This window comes from Monodelphis domestica, chromosome 4 (assembly GCF_027887165.1).
Source record: "Monodelphis domestica isolate mMonDom1 chromosome 4, mMonDom1.pri, whole genome shotgun sequence".
NCBI classification, from domain to species: Eukaryota; Metazoa; Chordata; class Mammalia; order Didelphimorphia; family Didelphidae; genus Monodelphis; species Monodelphis domestica.
The window spans coordinates 237,097,748-237,121,166 of record NC_077230.1 but is presented as its reverse complement, the minus strand read 5'-3'; the positions used below and the strand labels follow the sequence as shown (position 1 = coordinate 237,121,166).

The following is a 23,419-nucleotide window of genomic DNA, read 5'->3' as shown; positions in this document are numbered from 1 at the left end:
AGGGAAAGAGGCTCTGCCTTCAACTTCAGGCATTTTTACACTACTGTTTTCAAAGTCAGTTCTGGAGGGTTAGATGTTTTTGGTACTTCGGAGGTAGTATGATCTTGGCAGAGTTGTAATCAATGCTCTCTTGGTCTTCACTCTGGTCCATAACCAGGAAGGGACACTGATTCCTTGAGGCTGCAGTTGATACTGATATTAGCCCCTCCTCCCTTGGGGTTAGAAATGATATTGTTCTTTAGGGTCCTGGATCTCTTGGGGGCTGCAAGTGATACTGCCCCTCAGGGCTTCTTATCCCTCTTGACGGAAAGTATTCTTCTCTGTCTTGAACTATGACCAGGAAATGTGTATAGTCAAAGGAAAATAGCATTTGCAGGATGAATGAGGAGAATCCTGCATCTAGTGCTAGCTTAGTGATACCCTATAATCTCTTTCTGACCAGTTGCCAGGTTCCCTTCCATCTCTAACCAAAGCTGCTGCTGCTCCACCACAACCATCTCATCCTACTGGTGCTGCTTCATTTGCACGGGCTCCTCTGACCTCCTATGTTGCCTTAAGATAGAAGAAGTTTTTACTGTGACATTTCGTTGGCCCTGCCACTCCAGAATTCAATTTGAGATGCTATTTTAAAGTAGTTTGGAAAAGAATGTTAAGAGCTTTCTCTACTCTCATTTTGACTCTATTTCCTTGTTCCTTTCTATCTAATCTCTTCCCTCTCACATCCGTCATATTGTTTTCAGAGTAATCCCCTGATTATATGGTTTAACTTATTACATTCCTCTAAACAGAAACTTTCACTGACTGCTTACTGCCTACTGAATTTATCCAAAGTCCTGATCCTGGAATTCAAGGCTTCTTAAAATCTGTCACTAGTATATCTTGGAGTTACTTAATCCAAACTATATACATGCTATGAGAAATCCTAGAGATGAGAGATACAATGGGGAGAAATCAAGGTAGGCTTCATGGAGATGAAACCCCCTTGAAGTATTAGAAGGATTTCACTAGGCAGAAAATAGGGCAGAAAAAGGAGGAAAGGGAGGGAAGAGAGTACATACCAGGAGGAAGAAACAAAGATAAAGAGACTGGAAAGGAAGGACAACTCTAGGGATAGAGGTATAAATGGGACAAAGTTTATAGAATTCTAGGATTAGAAGGAACCTCAAAGACCTTTAACATAATCTTCCCAAGCAGACATTTTTTCTAAGAGGCATCTCCCTAACAGCTATCCAGTTTTTCTTTGATGACTTCCAGTGATATGGTATTTGCTAAAAATAATAGCTAATATAGCCAATATTTACACAGGGCATTAAGATTCACAAAGTACTTCACATATAATATCTAATTTGATGCTCATGAGAACCCTAGGAGATAGGTACTAAAACATAGTTTCCTGTGTTTTTTCTATGAGGGTGAAAGTTATTAAGCATTTTGCCTTGGGTCACACAGCTTTTTAAGTGTTAGAGGTGGAATTTAAAGCTACATCTTTCTTTATTATATATATTGTGTGTGTATGTGTGTGTGTGTGTGTGTGTGTGTGTGTACATACACATAAAGAAAGAGAGGTCTATTTGTTATAAGTTTTATTTTTTCCTCATATTAACCCCAAAATCTACCTTCTGAGCCCCACCTGTTTATTGTAGTTCTATCTTCTGGGGTCATACAGAACAATCCCAATGCCAATTTTACATATGAGATTTTATGCTCAAATCTTTTCTCTAGGCTATAAATATCTCTGGTTCTTCTAGTAGCAAGGTCCAGAATTTTACTCCTTTCCTTGCTTAGTCCTCAATTCCTATTCCTTCCTTAGGATTTAAAAGACACTAGAGGCCCTCTAAGAACCTCAGGACAAATCGAAATAAGGGAAAGATTTTGGACTTGAGGCTCAGTTTTGGCAAAATTCCAAGTTTAGAAGAGTATAAGGGGAATTGGGGCCTCGTGCTAGTAGAGTTACAGAATTTCAGTGTCGAAAGGGACCCCAAAGGACACCTAGGCCAACCTATAGTCAAAGTGAAATCTACTCTAAGCCTTCTCAAGTGTTCATCCAGCCATCACTTAAGAAATCCTGTGTTGGGGAAGTCACTGTTATTGACATAATTCATTTCTTTTTTGGATATCCTAATTGTTAAGAGGCTTCAATTTGTTTTGTTTTTCTATTAATATACTATTACTTCCTATTTCAACTACATTAGAGGGTTAACTAGGCTGGCTCTGTTCAGATCTAGAACTCTAACTCCTTTAAAATATGGTTTCTATAGAAAAATGTGTTCCAAGTTCCAAACAACTGAATTCCAGAATGACCTTCTTGAATGTCTATTTTTGCTCTAATAAGGCAAGGCTTGAGATTAAGGAAACAAAAGAACTGAAAGGATTTCTTCCCTCCCTGCCCATGTTGCTTAGCCTAACCCCACTACCTACCAACCCTTACTCCTACTCCCATACAGGCTGGAAGAAGAAAAAAAAGAGGAGAGAAAAAGAGGAGGGTAAAAGGTATAGAAAAGAGAAGGGTAAATGGGGCAGTTAACATAAAGGATGAAAAAATTAACATCAGAGAAAGAGAGGGTATATAAATGTAAGGAAATATGGAGTGAGAATTCTGAACTTGTTGGTACAGATTCAGAATGGAGGGATCAGAATTAAATCCACTCCAGGAATAATCAGAGTTCTGCTCCCCCTCTACCTCAAGTATGTCTCTAAAGCAAATATGCCAGCACCCCTGTATGTGACCTCAGCCTGAGACTGGATAAAATGATCTCCACTAAGGGCTCCACCATCCCTAGAACACCAAGAAGCAAACAGAGATTTTAGAGTGGAGAGATATTCCAACAAGCAGTTGGGGAAGTAGGATAGGAAGGGAGGAACAGACTGAGGAAAATTGCAGGCTTTGAGAGGAAAGAATGGGAATGGGAAAATACATAGAGAACATAGCAGTCTTATAATCTCCTTTTGGAATGGCAGAGTCTGAATTCTCCATCCTACAAGAAGGTTTTGCTCTGCAGCCTCAGGAGAAGAGGTAGGAGGAACAAACTAGCTTTCTCCCTGCTCCCCCTTCTACCCCGCCTGCATCCCCAAACCACCAGCATACACACAAAGTCTAATTAAATGTCTGTGGAGCTACAATTGAACTGCTTGTGCTCAGAACCAGTGGCAGAGGGCAAGAGACCCCGTTGGGTGGAGGAGGGAGAAATCAAAGGATTTTTTTCCATGCGACCAACAAAACAGAAGGCACTGCTTGTGTTGCCTTTGATTTGGTGTTTGGAAAAACAATTTTTTTATTTTTATTTTTTAAAGAAACTGGGCAAGGGAAGAGGAAGGAGGCAGCCCGCAGGCAGAAGACAAGGTCGCAAGAGAAAGGAGAAGCTGTAAATAAAAGAGACAAAAGCAGCAGGGAGCAGAAGGGGAGGGAGATAGGGATGGGTGATTTTATCCCCACTTTATTTCTAAAGCTTGTTAAAAGTCTCACACCTGAGACCAGAGCCAGATGATTCTCTGTGCAGTGGACTTTAAGTAGCAATACAGAAATTTTCAAAAGGAAAATTTCATAAGATGCATTGTTACCGTGTTGTATGAATTCAGTACATGGTTTGTGAGGATATAAAAGAGTGTAAAAGGAAAATGGTGATCACTGGAAGACAGTGTGGGTTCACTAATACCAAGACAAGCTAGAAAAATGTTTACCTTTTTTGGCAGTGTCCCTGGGTTAGCAGATGAGAATTCTGTAGACATATTGTACTTCTGAATTTTGACAAAACATTTCAGAAAATATCCCATGATATCCATGCAGAGAAGAGAAAAGAGAGGGAGAAGTTTAGAGGGAGAGAGGGAGAGAGAGAGAGAGAGAGAGAGAGAGAGAGAGAGAGAGAGAGAGAGAGAGAGAGAGAGAGAGAGAGAGAGAGAGAGAGAGGGGGGGGCATGGGGGGTCAATAAGGTAGATTAAGAACTGACTGACTATATTCTAAACAATCTACACCCTTCCTCTAAATTTCCTCAGCACCTACTGTGGGAAAGGAATGGTGCTAGCTGATGGAACTCAGGTGGAATGCTCCAGGGCTCTGTTTTTTGCTTTTCTGTGCAATACTTTAACCAAAGGTTTGGATGAAGGTGTTGAAATCATGCTCATCAAATTTACAGATGGCAGCACCTAATACATTAAATGATGATAGAATCACGCCCTTCCCAAATGGCCTTGACAGATTGTAATGATTGGCCAGTGCAAGCAAGATGATATTTAATAAAGATAAATGCAAAGTCCTGCACTCAGGTTACAAAATAAACTGCACAGGCTCAGCATCAGGAGATACGACTTGATTGCAGCTCACATAAAAAAGACCCAGAGACTTAGTGCTTGTCAAGCTTAATATGAATCAAGAAATGGCAGCCAAAAAAGCTAATGTCATCTTGAGCTGGAGCAAAAAAAGTAATGCAGCCTGAAAAAAGAGAAGAGATAATAGCATTATTTTAGGCCCTGATAGGAGCACAGCTAGGGAATGTTGCTCAATTCTGGGCATATGTTTTGGGGAGAGTGTCACCACTTTTTAAAGGGTGAATATAGACATATTCTTGCCTGCTCAGTCATTCAGTAAGTTAATAAATGTGTATTAAGCCCCACTATATGTCAGACACCATGCTAAACACCAAGACCACAAAAAGAGGCAGAAGACAGTCCCTCATAATGTAATGTTCAGAATGGGAAGGCATCCTCTGGGACCATGGTATAGGGTTTTTTGTGTGTAAAAGAAAGGAGGTTGCATGAAATATGAGGAAATAATCAAAACAGTAGCCTTCTAGATAACTTGGACTTACTTTTCACAGTCTGAGAAAAGTTGAGAAGAGTCTGAGACTCTGCCCCATGTGTCTGTATATGAGTCATCTATCTACCTGTGAGATAATTTTCATGATCTATCTAGAAGTCACTTTATTCTAACTAACATTCATTTGAAAAGGCCGTGAGCCATGGAGGAGGTGACAAGTGACTTTAGGGGAAGGTCTAGGCTGATAAAATGAGGAGACTTTACAGATGTCTCTTCAGAATGACAAAAGCTAACCCTAAAATGTCCCCCAAACAATATAAAGGGCTTTTCAAGTAATGTTTAAATGATCATTATTATTATTATTATTAATTACTGTTACTATTATTAGTTTCTATAAAAAATGAGCTGGGAACATCCAGAAGACATAGCCGTATGGGAATATCTGGTCTCATTGAATCATTCAGATAAGACAATTGACTGGAAGGACATTGGCAAGGTGAGATTAGTAGAGAAAGGAAGTGTCATGCTTATGGGAGAGTAGTCCTGGAGTAAATGGTTAAGATTTGCCTGGGCAGCATAGGATACTACCTAGTTATCTGAATCCGCAAATATTAAGGAAGCCCCAGGGAAATCTCCTGAGTTGACAGTGACCACTCAGTTACTCTCTTAGTGAATATCATACTGACCACCAAAGATCTTTCAGTGATTCTGAACCTTGATTTAGAAGAGGCTTCAAAGGTAAAGGAGGAATCAGAAAGGCACTGAGGAGAGTTGAGAGGAGAAGGAGAAGAAGGGGTAGGACAAGGCCCCTTTCGGTTGTATTTGACCACTGATTTCCAGGGAATGCTTCCAAAATGCTAAGAAACACAATCTCCTGGAATTAATTCCCTTCCTCATCCTTTTTGACTAGCTATCTTCTCTCTGTGTTCTGAATCCTTTCCCCCCCTACCCCACCTACCCCAAGGAGGGCTTGACTTTCCAAATCACTTACCACCCTGGATTTCTTTGTTTGAGGGAAAAACAGTCATTTCCTATATTAATAGGAGATGGAGGGAGGTGGATTTTGTAAAAACGCCTCCAACACCCCCTTTAGCTCTGCAGTCCTAGACCCTTCTTCACAATGAATTCAAAGCCTCAGCTCTCTCTGTTCTTGCTGTAAAATGTTCTCTTCAATTATTTCCCTACTACCTGGTTCAGAACAGCAGAAACCAATAGCACTGTGCAGTGTGTTATATACTGTATGTCACTGTACTATGAAATATTAAGCCTTCACAATAGGTCCGAAGTCACCAACTCATAATCCTTTAATGGTTTAGCTCATTCGGGCTGTTTGAAAGTGGCATAATATTGCTATTTTTAAATAAATGGGATCTGTATTAATGAGAGCCGACCTCTCTCTGCTGTGCAGCTTCTCAAGCAGTGTGCCCTCATTGGGGATTCAGCATGAAAAGGGAGGAAAAAAAACCCTTCGTTAAATGGGAACCAAGCAGCACTTTAAATAATGCTCACGGATGCTAATCATCTTTTTGGGGGGATGATTAATTTGAGTGAATAATAGATTTCATTTCCAAAAAAGACATGGAGCCTTGATGCTTGGAGGAAGAAAAGGAGGGTGGGAAGAGGGAAACAGGCAACTTAGCTGGCAGTGGGGGAGTGGGATACTGGGAGTGGGGTGGGGGGGGGGGTAGACAGGTTGCATTATCATACACATTGCCTGTGCATTGAGTGACTATTACAGGGAGGGGAGAGAGGAGAATAGTCATTTTGACCCTGCTTTGGGGACAGTGATGGCAGCAAAAAGGCCATCACACAAAGGGACAAAATGTGACAAAACAGGCTCTCGGACCTGGAGCAAATCAGGCCTGAATTTCTAGATCCCTATCCCCAGGTGATGAACAATGAAAGTGCTCTCCCTGGGCCCCTACCCTGCTCTGTAAACAGTCTGGCAGGCTCACACCTCATTGCCTGGCAACAGGTGCAAAGTAATAAATCAGGCTGAGAGAATGTCACTCAGTGGGGACTCTTCATCTCCTGAGACACAATATTTTTTCTCGATGCAGCATCGAAGATGTCACGGGAGCCGGTAGGCTCAGGCAGCAGCATTGCTGATTGCTGGGGACCCCTGCCTCCTGGGGTGACCCTGGTGAAAACAGCCTGTTCCTAAGAATGGAATAAATGGAAGAGGAACCCTCTGGTGCCTGGGGCAGGGAGACTCCAATTTCCCTGGAATGAGAAGGCAGGAGTTAAGGGAAAGCATAAAGAAATGGGCTGCTCTCCTAAGGAGCTCTTGCCAGGAGAGACTTTCTTCAAATCACCAATCTGTGTCCTCTACCTCTTCTCCTCTTGGAGTATATCTTATAAGGATTACAGCTTTTATATAGAGGCTGAGAGAGACAGAGGGAGAGGGATAGACATATATAGACAGACAGACATACTGTTAGACAAGGATAAATAGATATATAGAAAGACCAATAGATGAATGGATGAACAGAAAGGCAGATAGATAGATAGATAGATAGATAGATAGATAGATAGATAGATAGATAGATAGATAGATAGATAGAGATATGAAAAATAAAGAGATATTAGAGAGATATTTCCCCCCCAAGATCCGTCAAGGATAGTAAGCCAGCATGTCTGTCTTTCCTCCTCTAGTTTTGTTCAATGGCCAAAGCTGACCATTGTCTCTGTATTGGAAAACCAGGGACAGGGACAAGAAGAGAGAAGTTTCTGCTCTCTACTGGTTTACCTTACTTCTTATAGAATCCACTCTGAAGGACTTCTTCATAATATAATACAATATAAGCCCCAGTGTTACTGAGCTTACACACATTCTAACAAGTTTTTTTTTCCCCTTCGAAGTGTTCTTTGGAAGGCTGTACTCTTATTTCAAGGGTACAGCCATTACTCAAGATGTTTCAGTACTCTTTTGGGAATTAACAGTCACTAGCTTTATAAAAGAAGCAATCTCATTACCTTATCAAGATCATAGATCATAGTCTTAAGCTATAAATGGCCTTATAGATGATCAAAAGCATCCCACATATTACAGATGAGGAAACTGAGGCACTTAGCGGCTGGGACTTACATTGTCACACAAACAACAAATGTCTAAACCCAATTAAAAAATAAGGTATTCCTGGCTCCAAGTCCAACTCTTTATCCAAAATATTGCCTAGTTGACCTCTCCATTTGGCACTTCTTTCTTGGGACTTTATTATCTCCAGAAATTCATCATTCTGCAAATTCCATTAACTCAGAAATTCATACCTCCTCAGTACCTTCTGCCCCTGGTATTCCCCTTTTCCCATTGGAGAGAGTGGAGAATAGACATGGAAAGTTTCTCCTAGATCTCCTACTACTTAGGGAAGGCACCCAGGAAATTTCCATCATTTCCTAGCTAGCTATTTTCCTGGAATTTCTCGTCTCTAGAAATTTAACATTCTGAAGGCTAAAATCAACTAAAAAATGCACACCTCTTCAGATCATTTCCCACAGTGGCTACATAGGACTTTATGCCCTACCATTTTCCCTTCCTACCAATTTCCTTCTCATCCCAACCTGCTTTTCAACTTATTTTTGTGTGTTGTCTCCCCCATTAGACTGTGAGCTCCTTGAGGGCAAGGACCATCTTATACTTTCTTTGTCTCTTCAGGGCTTAGCGAAACACCTGGCACCTAGAAGGCACTTGATAAGTGTTTAATGATTGACTATATCAACTATCCCTCAGGCTGGTTATCCACGTTATATACAAAACATAGCTCTGAATAACTTCAGATCATTTTCAAAAATCAAGTCTCTGCTACTAAATAATGAAATTTCACCACCATTGAGGATTCAGGTCATTCACAGGAATAAGCTCTGAAGGATTCCTGGTTATGGACTAGATATATGACCTGAGCACTTAAGCACAGATGCCACAATGCTTCTCAACCCTTACAAATTTAATAATGTCAACCTTCTTCTTATTCCAAATATCTTTTTGTAAGATCCCTTGTGTCATTCTTCAAACTATCATTTTCCCCTAAGATACTTCTGTGCTAGAGACCACTATTCCTGAACATTCCTTCAATAACAACTGGGTGGAGATATGCATGCCCATAGAATGGTCTCATCCTAGAGCTAAAAGAGACCTCTAGTGGTCATCATCTCATCCTTCTCTCTGCTTCCAGACATGGAACATCCAACTGAGATCAGGCCAAAGCCTTTTCTCAAAACTCTAAAGAGGGAACATGGGCAGTTTCCCTATTATCCTCTTCCAGCATCTTCTACCCCAATTACTCAGAATATTCTTTCTACTGCTCAACTTGAATCCCTCAAGCTGCAATTGTATCCTATGATATCTAGGTACAGGGAAGAAAGTATGTCTAAGCTGGAAGCTCCTTTAAAATCTGAGGAACCATAAATAGAAAAGGACTTTAAAGGCCATGAAAGCTAAGTTTCTCATTTTACAAATGGAGAAATTGAGAGGTTAAATGACCTATTCAATGTTGTATGATCAATAAACAGAAGAGGAGGAATTTGAACCCAGAATCTCTGAAACCAAATGGCACTCTGTCCACTATAATATGTGGCCCATGGAAACACTCATTTCTGAAAGAGTAAGTATATTATTGAAAGCTTATTAGCTTTGAGGCAAACTAATTGACTGACCTCAGAATACTTTGGACATACTTTGGCCTTTCCCTCTTTGATTGCCATTTGCTATATTTGATATATGTCGAATATCTTATGAGGTGCAGAGGAAAGATCTTTTTCCTAGAGCTGACATTAATGCATTATGTAATCTTGAACATTTTTTCCCTCTCTCTGATTTTGGTTTCTTCTCTTGAAGAGCACTAAGTGGTACAGTGGATAGAGTACTGAAAGTAAGTCCTGAATTTGAATCTTAACCCTGGCCAAGTGAGTATCTCTTGGTCTCAGTTGCCTCCTCTGCAAAATGGAAGTAATGATGGCCCCTACTTCACCAGATTACTGTGAGGGTCAGATGACATAATCTAGCTGAGGCAATTTGCCAACTTTAAAGCACTCTATAAATGCCATTTGCTACTTCTTCTCTCCAGTGAAGAGACTCTAAAATCATACATATTCCATCCATGCTGTGAAATTTGGAAATTTGAAATGCATTGAAAACTAAAATATATGTCTTCCTTATCAGGGAGAACTGTATGCTCCTTTGCTATCACAGCTTAGAGAACACAAGTTTGGCACCTGGCAGGCATTTAGCTCAAAGGCCCTAGAATCTGGCTTTCAAGGGGGAAAAGGCACAGTTACTAGTTACTGAGTAGTAGAGCCCCCACTGTAAAGACCCCATCAGCTGCAGGCAGGGACCATAGATGCTTCACTGGTGTCCACCCTAACCCAGCCAAATGTCTCCTCTTGACTGCTGGTGGAAATCAGTGTGGCAGAACTGCCTTAGTAAATGGAATTCCTGTCTCTAAGTTCAAGACTTTATCTGGTTCTGAGAGGAACATTTCCTACCTACAAAGAGCTGCAGCAGAAGAGGAAGCTCTGGATCTAAGACATCTTGGGTTTGACTCTCCAAGGCTTTCCTTTTTTTTCTCTAGGAAGCCTAACCCATAGCCCCAAAGATAACCTGGGCACTTAGTAAACTGAAGCACCTCCAGTCTGCTTGAGGAAGATCCCCAAGATAGGGTCTTAGGGAGAGTTAAGAGGAAAATAGAGAACAATGAAGCTATTGTTTTAGTTTTATGGCTCCAATTATAACTCTTTGACATCCTTTTGGTCACAGTTCTCAAACTGGAGTGGATGGATTGTAAGGTTTGGAGTCAAAAAAGACTTTCCTGAGTTCAAATCTGACCTCAGATAGTTACTAGCTATGTGACCCTGGGCAAGTCACTTAACTCTATCTGCCTCTGTTTCTTCATGTGCAAAATGAGCTGAAGAAGGAAATGGAAAATCATTCTTTGCCAAGAATCAGACACAAGTGAAATGACTGAACAATAACAGCAGAGATTTAAAGCTAGAATGGAATAAAACTTTATGTCAGTGTTTCTTTACCTCTATCATGGGTGTATACCAAAGTGGAAAAGGTACCAAATAGGTTATCCTTTTTTGTGAGACAGCTAAATGGTACATTGGATAGATTACTAGACCCGGAATCAGGAAGATGTGAATTCAAACCCATCCTCAAGGATATGCTAGCTGGATGACCCTTGTAAAATCACTTAACTTTAGTTCTTCATCTGTAAAATAAGAATAATGTTAATACCTATGTCATAGGGTCATTGTGAGAAGTGAATAAGATAATATTTATAAATCACTTTGCAAACCTTAAAGTGCTATATAAATGTCAGGTTTGGGGATTTTTTTGTTTGTTTCTGTTGGTCTTCAAAAGTCTTATTCTAAGAGCTTACAAGAAAGTTGCCCTTCTCCTTTAAAAGGTTGCTGATCCTTGGTCAAAATGTTAATTGGTTTTAGAAATAAAAAAGCTGAGTATCACCTAAGTTAAAACTAGTTCTTAACTTCATCCAGTGAGTTAGGCTACTTCAGAGGAAATAGATCAGCTGTATGAATAGAACTCAAAGAATCAGACAAGATGGAACTGAAGGCAATCCCACTGCCTTTGTAAAGGTGACAGTTTCACACCTCTGCACCTTATCCAAATGCATTGTCAAAGATAAAGTTGTTACTGACCTCTTGGCAGAGCCTCATCCTCATGCAGTCCTTTGGGGGTACACTGCATTGTAAAAAGTCTAGCACTTTTCCATATGGCTCTTTCTACCAGACTTTCCCCCAAGGATACATACAACACAGGTGAACACATACACAGACATGCATGGAAAACTACCCAGGTAACTAGATCTTCCAGGGCCATATGCTCTGCCACCAACACATTTTCTATTGCTTGATTATCTTTCCTCTTTTAAAATTTTTTTTCTTTTATTTAGAATATTTTTCACTTTCCTTCCAGGTTAAGATGACCACAGTGTAGAAGCAAGGATCTTCTTCTCCTCACGACCAACCAATATAAAGTGTCTCAAAAGGACAAAAAATCAAAATCAAATGAGCGAAGAGGCTCCACTGAAGGATACAGCCTTGAAGGTAGGCAGGATTTGGGCATTTCCACATTATAAAGGGGTTAAATAGTTCCCACCAAAGTGAGAGCTGATCACTTCTTCTCTACTCCACCTATGGTGCCAGAGTCAGAGCCAGCACGCCAGGATCAGAGTGAGCACAGGACAATCTCTAGGTTCTCGATACCTGGCTGAGAACACCACAGACTTATTCCTGAGAGCAGCTATACTTGGGAACCCAGGAAGCTGAGGAACATGGACTTTGGGTGCAGAGACAGAGCAGAGAGGGGCAGCAGACACCTCAGAGACTCAAAAAATAGCTTCATAGCAAAAATCGCTCTGTAGCTCGAATACACAAAGAGCCTATTCTCCTCACTCACACTTCTGGCAGGGAAGGAAAGGCAAAACCAACAAAGCAATGGTCTCCAACACCCAAAAACTACAATCTATAATTACCAAAAAAAAAAAGATAAAGACTTTGACTCTGGATAATTTCTACTTAGAGAAACAACAGTCTACAGAGGAGATAGCAGAGGACAACAAACAAGCAAACACATCCAAACTTTCAAAAAAAAAATGGAAATTTGTCACAAGCTCTCCAAGAAATCAGGCTAGAATTTGAGAACCAAGTTAAAAAGATAGGAGAAACTTGGCAATAAAAGTGGGAAATAGTTCAAAAGAAAATAACAGTTTAAAAGACAGAATCTCCCATTTAGAAAAAGAAGCCCTTAAATCAAATGAAATGGCATGCAAATTGAAGACCAGTAATGACCTACTAGAAGCCATGAAAAGTAAGACAGACCAAACTGAAAAGGGAAATAAAAAAAAATCATGGCTGAAAGCCAGTCTTTTAAAAACAGAATTGGGCAAGTAGAAGCTAATGATCTCACAAGACAGCAAGAATTAATAAAGCAAAATTAAAAGAATGACAAAATAAATGGAAACATGAACTATCTCACTGAGAAAATGACTTACATGGAAAAACAATCTAGAAGAGAAAATTTGAGAATCATTGGTCTACCTAATCCAGAAATAAGTAGAAACATTGGCATCATACTACAATAAATTATTCAAAAAAACCTGCCCTAATGTTCTTGAAAAAGAGGGCAAAATAGACATGGAAAGAATCTATAAATCACCCTCTATCTTAAATCCTCAAAAGACAACCCCCAAGAATGTAACTACCAAATTTAAGAGCTTCCAAGCTAAGGGAAAAAAATTACAAGAATCCAGAAATAGACAATTTAGATATCAAGGAGTTTCAATCAGGATTACACGTGATATGGCAGCCTCCACACTAAAAAACTACAAGGTTTGGAATATGATATTCAGAAAGGCAAGAGAATTGGGTCTACAACCAAGGATCATCTACCCATCAAAATTGACTATATACTTCCAGGGGAAATTATGGGCATTCAACAAAATAGAAGATTTCCAAATATTTGTAAATAAAAGACCAGAACTAAACAGAAAATTTGATATCCAAATACAAAAATCAAGAGAAACATGAAAAGGCAAATAAGAAAGAGAGGGGAAAATTGTTTTTTTTTCTCTTTAAGGACTTGAACAAGGTCTAATTGTTTATATTCCTATATGGAAAAAATGTTATTTGTAACTCTCAAAAATTGTATTCACTATTATAATAGTTAGAAGAATTATTCATAGGTAAAGGTTGGAGTACTAGGTGGTTTAAGATGATATGCAAAAAAATGAAAAGGTGGGAACAGAAGATGGCACCAAGAGAAACTTGAAGGAATAAGAAAAATACCAGATGCATGGGAGGGGGAAGGGAAGAAGACTACTATAAGAAGGAAAGACAGTGCTAATAGGTAATACTCAAACCTCACTCTCAGTGGAATCAACTCTGAAAGGGAAGAGCATCTAGATTCACTGGGGTATGTTAAATTTAATTGTGGTTGGACTCTGAATATTTATATAGGTGGTCGCCAGGGATTTAATTTCTAAATCCCAAAATGAATTACTAAAGTAAGTGGTATTTATGGTAGTTTATTTATAATAGAGGGAAGATATTAAGGAAGATAGAAAAAGGGGAGAGAGAGAGAGAGAGAGAGAGAGAGAGAGAGAGAGAGAGAGAGAGAGAGAGAGAGAGAGAGAGAGAGAGAGAGAGAGCTCTGACTTCTTCTGATACCAGTTAGAATTTCTAAGTCCTAGCCAGGGGAAATTTTCTCAAGACGATGGACCTTTCTTGGAGGTTTATACCTCTGAGAAAGGGCAGGGTCACTAAGTCAGCCTTTCATTCGCCAACGGTGACCATCTAAAATGGAAAAACAGTCTGAGGTCTCCTGCATGATTTCCTCCAGGGTTTCAGTTCCTCCACTCCAACTCCAAGTCAGAGAATCCTCCATCCAACTCGAATCTCGAATCAAATATATTATTCTTCTGACCTCTGGCCTTCTTTTTAAAGATTTTTTTTCTCTTGTGTCACCTCCCCTAAATTTAACATCTACAAATCACAGCAGATGTTTTTCTCCAGGACTGCCCACTCTTTAGTTCAAACCTTCTTTGATTAGATTTACCTTTGGGGTTGCTTAACACCTTTTTTGGTTAGTTCATGTTTTGTAGTTACTTAACACCTTTTTGTAGTAAAAATTGGTAGATCTACTCAAAATATTGAGTTAACACCTTTTTGGGGATTAAAATCTAAAAATAGATTGTGGATTACAATTCAATCTTCCCAATAAAGGAATTGCTAAGTGCCTTCATTGTTACAATCAGGAGATTACAATTTTATCTTCCCAATAAAGGAAGAGCTAAGTATCTTTATTTTTACAATCAGGGGAGAGCTAAATCCAATCTTCACAATCCCTCCTGATGATCAGTGGGAGACTAGTCTCCCCATTGATCATTTAACATAATCATCTTGTAGTCCTAAAACACTTATAACTAAAGATGTATACAATACTTCACTTCCTAAGAGGAAATTACAATAGTTAGAGAGAAATAGAAAAGAGAGAAGGCAAAAGCAATGTTTTGTTAGGCTCATTGACAAAAAGCCAAATTAGGGGGCAGTCCCCTTTGGCATAAAAGTGCACATTTACAATAAATGTTCAATCCCCTTTTGTCCAATTAATTGCACCCAAAAGTTCATTCTGGATATTCTTGATGCAGTATAGGTTTCTGCAAGCATCTTTTTTCCAAAGAGTTCATTCTTCTGGGTTCAAGGAGTTAGCAAACTTCTTATCCTGAAATTCTTCTCAAACAAATTTTTAAATATTGTTTTAAAAAATAAAAATACAATACAATACCCCCCTGAAGAGGATGTTTATCAACTCCTGGATCAACTCAAAGTGGTTGAGTTATGGGTGTATGAGTCAATTTTCAAAAGAAAAAAAACCTAAAAAAAATAAATAAATAAATGGAAGAAAAAATTGAACTTTGAGAGAAAAAAATTCCAAATTCCAAATCAAAACATCAAAAACTATGTATATAAAATTTATAATTTAAAAAAGAATAAATTCACAATAGGCCTTTGTTATTAGGGTTCAGTTAAAGTAATTTTTATACCACAAGTCTGTAGGAGAAAATGCAGTAATGTTGTATTTACCCATTATAAGTCAGGACTACAAGAAGTTGCCATAATGTAAGAGAAAAAAAATATTAGATTTTTGTATAAAAAGGGAAGTGGCATTCCTTAGTCTGATCTTTTGTCATTTATCAGGGATAGGGGAGCCAGACTAGCCAATTTTTAGGGATTTTCATAGAAAATATTTTACAAGGAGTCCTGTGTCTTAACATATGTCAAGCACCGCAACCTCAAGTCTCATACTAGGTTCAAGTCCTTTCATATTGGTGTAGAAGTTCATCAGTACCACATGGATTGGTTTAATTTTGACCTGTGTGCTCTTTTAGCACTTTCCAGGTTAAATTCATGCTTCTATGGCACTATGTAGATAAAATCTGTGCTCCTTTTTTTGATCCCTAGAATCAGACACAATCATTAATCCTAGTCCCATAATATTTATCAATAAATGGCAGGTTTCCATAGTCTAGAGTATTTTGGGTATTCATTTTTATGATAAGCAAATGGATATCTTAACTTATTGCAAAATTTAAAAATATCTAAAAGAAAATCTTTTCAATATAATTACATGTGCTTCAAATGCAAAAAAAAATGAGAGAAAGAAGAGGAATAAAATGCTGTATGGCAAAAATAAAGTGCAACAAAATAGTACAGATCCATCAATAGGGAAGTCTTATCATAATCAATAGTTAAATACTATCAACATAGTCAATCATTCATTATCAAGACTACAATGAATCCATGAGTCCCTCTCCCCAATTTTAATAGCTGTTGATGGGACTTCGAATGGTCCGTCTTAAGCAGGTTCAGTTGACCCAGTATGTTTGAAATTTTTTATATACACACTAGTACCTGGGTTTAAATCATAAAGCAAGAAGTCTATGGGGCCTTGCTTAAACAGCAGCTTCAGAGTCATGGAGTTCTCGCAATTTTGTTGGCAATTGTCTGACATATGTAGCAATGGTTGTATCCCCTCCTAACAATGAGGTATAGTCAAGGATAAATGGTCATGCCTGAATAGGTAGATGTCCAAATAGCATCTCAAATGGTGAGATGTGTAAATCACCTCTGGGTCTGCTTCTGAGATAAAATGGGGCCAGAGGTAGAATTTCAGACCATTTCAAATGAGTCTCCATGCACAATTTTCCAATCATAGTTTTAAGTTCTTTATTCATTTGTTCAATTTGGCTGGAGCTCTGGGGATGATATGGCGTGTGAAATTTAGGAGTTATACCCAAACATAAATAAATTTGTGATAAGACTGAATTGGTAAAATGAGTTCCTCTATCTGAGTCAATATGTGCTGGTAGGCCAATGCGTGGAATAATTTCTTTTTTTTTTTTAAACCCTTACCTTCCGTCTTGGAGTCAATACTATGTATTGGCTCCAAGGCAGAAGAGTGGTAAGGGCTAGACAATGGGGGTCAAGTGATTTGCCCAGGGTCACACAGCTGGGAAGTGGCTGAGGCCAGATTTGAACCTAGGACCTCCTGTCTCTAGGACTGGCTCTCAATCCACTGAGCTACCCAGATGCCCCCGGAATAATTTCTTTTAAAAGGACTTTGGCAACAAAAGTAGATGTTGCCCGAGCAGTAGGGAATGCTTCAGTCCATCTGGTCAGCTAATCATCTATGACCAGACAAAATTTATACTGTCCAGCTTTCGGCATAGAGATAAAAATCAATTTGTAAATGTTCAAATGGTGTGTAGGCGAGAGGACTTCCACCAAAAGCTTTACCATGAAAGGCATGTTGATTAAAGGCCTGGCACATAGATGATAATGCACAAAGACAATCGTCATTCTCGGCTTCTGAGAGACTACTACTATATATGAAGAGCAGCTATACCTACTTTAGAGGCTATAGTAGTTATGCCAGGGGCTATCCTTACTCTTTTAACAGTGTCCATGATGCCCTAGATGCCAAAAAGACCATTTTTATAAATAGATTGGCAAATTTGTTGATAAAAACTCCTAGGGAGCAAGGGTTTTCCTTCAGATGACACCCATACTCCATTAACCTGTTTTGCTTTAATTTTTTGTTTCCATTTTTCCACTTCCTTTTCATTATAGGAAAGTGATAAATTTAAGTCATCAGTGGTTGTTAATGTTAAAATTAATTCATGTCCTTCTATGGCCGCTAGCTTTGTAGCAGAATCTACTCAGTCATTTCCCCTGGAGACAGGGTCATTGCCACCTGTATGTGCAGAGCAATGAACAAATTCAGAATGGGTGAATGATTTGAATATAAAGAAGGAAACTATAAGTAAATTGGGGGGAAACAGAATAATATACCTGTCAGATCTTTGAGAAAGGAAAGATTCAAAGACCAAGCAAGAGTTAGAAAAAAAATTTCAAAATGTAAAATGAATAATTTTGACTACATTAAATTAAAAATATTTTGTACAAACAAAACCAATGCAACCAAAATTAGAGGGAAGCAACAAATTGGGAAAACAATCTTTAAAACAAAAACCTCTGAAAAAGGTCTAATTTCTCAAATAACATATAAGGAACTAAATCAATTGTCCAAACAATCAAGCCATTCCCCAACTTACAAATGGGCAAGGGGCATGAGTAAGCAATTTTCAGATAAAGAAATCAAAACTATCAATAAACACATGAAAATGTTCTAAATCTCTTATAGAGAAATGCACATCAAAACAACTCTGAGATACCACTTCACACCTAGCAGATTGGCTAACATGACAGCAAAGGAAAGTAATGAATGCTCAAGGGGATGTGGTGGTAGAGTTGTGAATTAATCCAACCATTCTGGAGGGCAATTTGAAATTATGCCCAAAGGGCTTTAAATGACTGCCTGCCCTTTGATCCAGCCATACCACTTCTGGGTTTCTACCCCAAAATATAAAAAGGAAAAATACTTGTACAGGAATATTCATAGCCACACCCTTTGTGGTGGCAAAAAAAAATTGGAAAATGAGGGGATTCCCTTTGATTATGGAATGGCTGAACAAATTGTGATATATATTGGTGATGGAATACTATTGTGCCAAAAGGAATAATGAACTGGAGGAATTCCATGTGAACTGAAACAACCTTCAGGAATTGATGCAGAGTGAAAGAAGCAGAACCAGGAGAACAATATACACAGAGATTGATACACTGTGGTGCAATATAATATAATGGACCTCTCTACTAGTAGCTATACAATGATTCAGAATTATTAGGAGGGACTTATGAGGAAGAACTCTATCCACATCCAGAGGATGTACTCTGGGAGTAGAAACACAGAAGAAAAACAACTGCTTGATCACATGGGTCGATGGGGATATGATTGGGGGTATAGAATCTAAATGATCACCCTAGTGCAAATATCAATAATATAGAAATAGGTCTTGTTCAGCAACACATGTAAAACCCAGTGGAATTGCACATTGGCTATAGAAGGTGATGGGGAGAGGGGAGGGAAAGAACATGATTCTTTAAACCATGGAAAAATATTCTAAATTAACAAATTTAATAAAATTTTAAAAAATAAATGATCACCCTAGTTCAAATACTAATAATATAGAAATAGGTCTTGATCAATGACACATGTAAAGCCCAGTGGAATTGCACATTGGCTATGGGGGGTGGGAGAAGGAGAAGGAAAGAACATGAATCATGTAACCATAGAAAAATTTTTCTTAATAAATTAAATAAAATTTAAAAAAGGAATATTTTCCATGGTTACATGATTCATTATCCCCCTTCCCCCAGCCCTGCTCTTTCCTCCCTCCTCCTGAAGCTGACAAGCAGTTCCACTGGGTTATCCATGTATCATTGTTCAAAACCTATTTCCACATTATTCATATTTTCAGTAGAGTGATTCTTTAGCATCAAAACCTTAATCATATTCCTATCGAACTATGTGATTGATCATATGTTTTTTCTTTTGTGTTTCTACTCCCACAGTTCTTTCTCTGGATATGGATAGTGTTCTTTCTCATAAATGCCTCTGGATTGTCCTGGATTGTTGAATTGCTGCTAGTAAAGAAGTCCATTACATTGGATCATTTAACAATGTATCAGTCTCTGTGTACAATGTTCTCCTGCTTCTGTTCCTTTCACTCTGCATGAATTCTTGGAGCTCTTTCCAGTTCACATGGAATTACTCCAGTTCATTGCTCCTTTCAGCTCAGTAGTATTCTATAACCAGCATATGCCACAATTTATTCAGCCATTCCCCAATTGAGGGACACTCCCTCATTTTCCAATTTTTGCCACCACAAAGAGCGCAGCTATAAATATTTTTATACAAGTCTTTTTTCCATATTATCTCTTTAGGGTCCAAACCCAACAGTGATATGGCTGGATCAAAGGGTGGACAGTAATTTAAAGCCTTTTGGGCTTAATTTCAAATTGCCCTCCAGAATGGTTGGATCAATTCACAACTCTATCAGCAGTTTATTAGTGTTTCAAATTTTGCCACATCCCCTCCAACACTTATCACTTTCCTTTGCTGCCATATTGGCCAGTCTTCTAGGTGTAAGGTAGTACCTCAGAGTATTTTAATTTGTCTTTCCTCTTCATAGCATAAACATTTCAGCAGTATAAAGGCCAGCTTAGAAATTCGAGCAGAGAAGACTGGAGGAGCCCAGCTTTGCTAACCTGGTTATGAGAAACCTCACAAACCATGAGGTGCTTGTATGCTTGCCTCAGTTAATTAAATAACTGCTTACTTCCTGTCTTGTGGGTCAATTGCTTTGCTTTCATAACTGCAGTATCTTAGAGATCAACTTGTTCAGTAGAATATATGTTGCTTCTTTTTTTATAAAAAATATTTATTTATTTATTTAATTTAGAATATTTTTCCATGGTTACATGATTTATGTTCTTTCCCTCCCAGTGTCAATGAGAAATTCCACTGGGTTTTACATGTATCATTGATCAAGACTTATTTTCATATTATTATTATTTGCAGTAGAGTGATCATTTAGAGTCTACATCCCCAATCATATCCCCATTGAACCATGTGATCAAGGAAATGTTTTTCTTCTGTGTTTCTACTCCCACAGTTCTTCCTCTGGATGTGGATAGTGTTAAGTCCCTCAGATTTGTCTTGTATCATTGCATTGCTGCCAATAGAGAAGTCTATTATGTTTGATTGTGCCACAGTGTATCAGTCTCTATGTACAATGTTCTTTTGGTTCTGCTCCTTTTGCTCTGCATCAATTCCTGGAGGTCGTTTCAGTTCACATGGAATTCCTCCAGTTCATTATTCCTTTGAGCATAATAGTATTCCAGCACCATCAGAAACCACAATTTGTTCAGTCATTTCCCAATTTATGGACACCCCCTCATTTTCCAGTTTTTTGCCACCACAAAGAGTGTGGCTATAAATATTTTTGGGTAAGCCTTTTTCCTTATTATCTCTTTGGGGTACAAACCCAGTAGTGGTATGTCTGGATCAAAGGGCAGGCAGTCATTTAAAACCATTTGGGCATAATTCCAAATTGCCTTCCAGAATGGTTGGATCAATTTACAACTCCATCAGCAATGCATTAGTGTTCCCATTTTGCCACATCCTTTCCAACTTTTATTACTTTACTTTGCTGTCATATTAATGAACCCGCTAGGTGTTAAGTGGTATCTCAGATTTGTTTTGATTTGCATCTCTCTGATTATAAGAGGTTTAGAACACTTTTTCATGTGCGTATTGATAGTTTTGATTTCTTTACCCTAAAACTGCCTTTTCATATCCCTTGCCCATTTATTAATTGAGGAATGGCCTGATTTTTTGTACAATTGTTTTAATTACTTATAAATTTGAGAAATTAGACCTTTGTCGGAGTTTTTTTCCCAATTTGCTGCTTCCCTTCTAATTTTGGTTACATTGTTTTTGTTTGTACAAAAGTTTTTAATTTAATGTAATCAAAATTATTCATTTTACATTTTGTGATATTCTCTATTTCTTGTTTTGTCTTAAATTCATTTCTTTCTCAAAGATCTGATAGGTATACTATTCTATGTTCACCTAATTTACTTATAGTTTCCTTCTTAATATATGTCATTTACCCATTCTGAATGTATCTTGGTACAGGGTGTGCAATGTTGATCTAGACCTAATCTCTCCCATAATATTTTTCCAATTTTTCCAGCAGTTTTTTCAAACAGTGGGTTCTTGTCCCAAAAGCTGGGATCTTTGGGTTTATCATATACTATCTTGCTGAGGGCATTTACCTTAAGTCTAGACTATATGCTCCTTGAAGGAAGAAGATTTTTGTTTTAATCTTTGCATACTCTGTTCCTTGGGACAGGCACTGAGCTCTTGACACATAACACATAGTAGGTAACTGCTTACTGACTTGATTGGAAACCTCTGACTTTATTAGGACAGGGAATTTCCATGTGAACAAATCTCCTTCACCAATGTCACAATCTAACTAATAATCTTGGAGCTCTGCGGTCAAATGATTTGACTTGGGTCACACAGCAAGTAAGTGTCAGACGCAGGATGAGACCCTAAGCAAAACTTGAAGATGAGCTTTCTTACACATAGTAAATATTGAATAAATGTCTATTAAGTCTAATTCAAATTGTCCATTTTACAGATGAGGAAACAAAAGCTCATAATGGTTAATTTGACCTGTGCTAGTGATGAGATCTTTAGGGAAACACAGGTGCCCAAAAATTGGTTGGGACTGGGACTGTGCTTTTATCAAACACTTAATGTGGCAATTATTTGACCATAATAGCCAGTAGTAGCTCACTCCAGGTCCTGGTTAGGCCAATGCAATCCAAGTACATGGCTCTATCAATGTAAGCTCTGTGCTACCCTGGATACCTTAGTTCTATCCCCTGGATCCAAGATAAAGCCTAGAAATACTGCCAGTCACCCTGCCTTTTTATCTTTTTCTTATAACACATAATAAAGCTTATTGGCTTATTTGCCTTATTTTCAGCTAAGGTATCTCTATATTCATTCTTGATATCCCTCAAACTATTTCAAAACCCATGAGTCACATAGGCGACTGGGTAAGAGATCAGGGATTTGAATCCAAGGCCTCTGATTACAGATTTCCATTATGCTGTATTGTCTCTCAGCACATTGCCTTGACTTCATCTACTCCACTGGCCCAGGGGTAACCCCAGCATTGAGCACACTATTATATGACACACTAAACCTCCATAATCATCCATCAGGACTGATTTGGGAGGTGTAATAAGAAATATCTCCATTAAACCACTGCTGAGTCTCAGTAATTTCCCTGTTTTGAATAATCAATTGCCATTATCCCATATCCAATAGTCAATGGAGCTAAAGGTACCATGCCCTCTCCCCAGATTTAATAAAAAGACTCATGATCCTTTATCTCCCCATGCAGCAGATGAAAGCATCATGATCAAGTGTCTCATCTGTAAGATGCTCCCTGTTGGGCAAGGAGATTTCTAAAAGCAAGCTCAGGTTGGGGGTCTGGATTACTCCTTCTGCCACTCACACACCAACCTATACTTCCCTGAGAAGACTCCTTTTCAGCAAAGCCTCCCACAACTCACAAAACACCCGCATCAGCCATTCTTCATAAACAAAAAAGAGACCAATTTCCGAGATGCCACCTGATTTCCATACTCCTCCCTCCCTCCTTTCTGAAACAAGATGTAATCCCCCTCCTGCAATATAATAAATATTTCACTTTCAAATCCCAATTCATTAAAGGAAGCCCAGGAGGGAGAAATAATAAGGTGTCGCTTTACAGCCCAAATAAAACACTGAGAGATATATTCTATAATTTATACTTCAGACTTTAGGTTGAGATAATTCATATATCATTTTCAGTTAGGGACCCCAAATGGTGCTGTGTCAGCATATTGGCTGAAAAATAACTTTTTGTATTATTTTATGCCTTTCGGTAACATACCCTGGTTATCATACATCACCACAAGGTTGAGCTTAGCATCCCAGCAGTTCCTTCTAAGTCATTCCCATTCCTATCCAGCTACCTAGCTACTTTTCCCTCTGCAATACAGATGAGTCCTCTCTCTCTCTCTCTCTCTCTCTCTCTCCTCTCTCTCTCTCTCTTCTCTCTCTCTCTCTCTCTCTCTCTCTCTCTCTCTCTCTCTCTCTCTCTCTCTCTCTCTCTCTCTCT

The 23,419-nt window shown here is 38.6% G+C and overlaps 1 long non-coding RNA gene across 1 annotated transcript; it reads left to right on the top strand.

Annotated features, from left to right (window-relative positions):
- Nucleotides 1-2,310: 2,310 nt before the first annotated feature.
- LOC107649154 (uncharacterized) lies at nucleotides 2,311-19,934 on the top strand. Its single transcript, XR_001622615.2, has 4 exons — nucleotides 2,311-2,490; nucleotides 2,959-3,013; nucleotides 11,686-11,816; nucleotides 19,245-19,934. It is a non-coding gene; the product is annotated as an uncharacterized LOC107649154 (long non-coding RNA).
- The last annotated feature ends 3,485 nt before the right edge of the window (nucleotides 19,935-23,419 follow it).